We start from the raw sequence: 1,927 nt of genomic DNA on the forward strand, positions 1-1,927 counted from the left end.
TCGTTTCCACGAATACCTATTTCAAACTATTTGTTCAACTATACTTCACCTTAGATGGTTGGGATCCCAGGTTCGATAGTTGACCAAATAAAATTGTGCTGGACAATATCATGGGGATTCTTCCGTTCTTGGGGATTCTATGGTGGTGTTCTTGGGGATTCTTCCATTTCCTCCTCCCAGTTTCTTCATTTCTTATCATCACCGTCTCCTTTAGCCTAATCAACATAACCGTGGAATGTTAAACTAACAGATTTCATTTCATTTTAATACATAGCCAGGTGAAATCGAATCCAGAACTTCAAACTCAAAGATCGCTAATTATTCATTCAGCTAATGAAGAACATTATTTCAAATTTCAATATACGGGTAGCAGTGGATCAGTGGTAGTTTCCCAGGTGCTGGAGGTCCCTGTTTCCACCAGTTAGACATTGTGGTGAACAACATCCTGTCCGTGGACTTTCTTGGAATTTTCCCGTTTCCTTCAACTTTTCTACATTCCAGCATTTCATTCATTTCTCATAATCACTGTCTCCTTTAGCCTAGCCAGGACGTAAAATTCAAATATTTCATTTCACTTTACCAGCACTAAACAATCAGCATTAAGATAAATTCATATCATTATTTGAAAACTCTGATTAGTTTGCTACAAGAGAAAGAAATATTACTGCTGAAAAATCAATTAAGCATTTAGAAAATACTACTTCAATTCTCATTGAAGCTATATGTTTCATAGAGCATCGATTTTTAAAAATCATAGTCTGTTTTCTACTGTTGAATCATGTAAAATCTGTAAAACAAAAAAGAAAAGAGATTCCATTTTTAAAAAAAATATTTACCAGGCTATTTCATGGCTAAGTGGTTAGTGCCAACGCCTTTGGCTAAGTGCTTAGTGCGCCAGCCTTTGGCATTGGGAAACCGGGGCTTGGATTCCCGGTGGAAGCTCTGGTGGTTCGGATTCCATGTTAATCACTTAGGAGCATGTCTCATAGACCCTCGTTGCTGAAAAGGACATTAAAACTCAAAATCCATTCATGTATCCTTCAAAAATATCCTAATTTCAAGTATATGAAAGAGAAAAACTCATATGTACTGTACAAAATGAATTTTCATTACACAATATTTACTGACGCTATTATCAAAATACCTCAGCACTGTTAAGAAAGTTTAAAAATTCAGAAGAAAGATAACATATTTTTTCCGAGCACCCATCACCAATACACAATTTATTTACAAAATATATTCACAACTATTTCCAAGTATTTTAGAATTTTTTCTTTTAATTTTTTTTCTTAATATTTCTATCTTGTTCAGTCTTTCAACTTTTTACCATGCCCTCAGTATTACATCGTCTTCCCCATCGTTCAAATATATATCAAATTCATCATTATTATCCACCCTTCACCAATTCCACTGCTGATTTAATAATCACTGGTACTTCTCCCTCTGGTGTTGATGATGTTAATGGTCGAATATCCAGTGCTACTTCTTCCGCAGGTGTTGATGATTGAACATCCATCGGTTATTCTTCTTTTGGTGATATTTGTTCAACTACTGGAAAATACCTCTGATTTTTTTTCTTCTTCTCCCTCGTTTCACCATTTCTTCGTGCTCTCTTCTTTCCCTTAGCAACATTATTTTTTTCTCAATATGCAATAATAGTTCGTCAAATTTTGTAAACCAATCATCATCAATAAATACTCCATTTGATCTTGCTGGTTGGTGTTGTGTTTCCTTTTGTTCTGCAAAATAAAAATAAAAGTGTTATTAGTACAAAATATTTTCACAAAAATAGTACAAATTATAATTATTGTTTTTAATGTACACAATATATACTTAATACAAATAATACTTCATAAAAAAGATCAGTCATAAACTTCTGTTATTCTAACTACGTACGAGATTAAAATATCAGTTTCTTTTAGCTTAC

Source organism: Thermobia domestica, chromosome 3 (genome assembly GCF_964235325.1).
Source record: "Thermobia domestica chromosome 3, izTheDome1.hap1.1, whole genome shotgun sequence".
NCBI classification, from domain to species: domain Eukaryota; kingdom Metazoa; phylum Arthropoda; class Insecta; order Zygentoma; family Lepismatidae; genus Thermobia; species Thermobia domestica.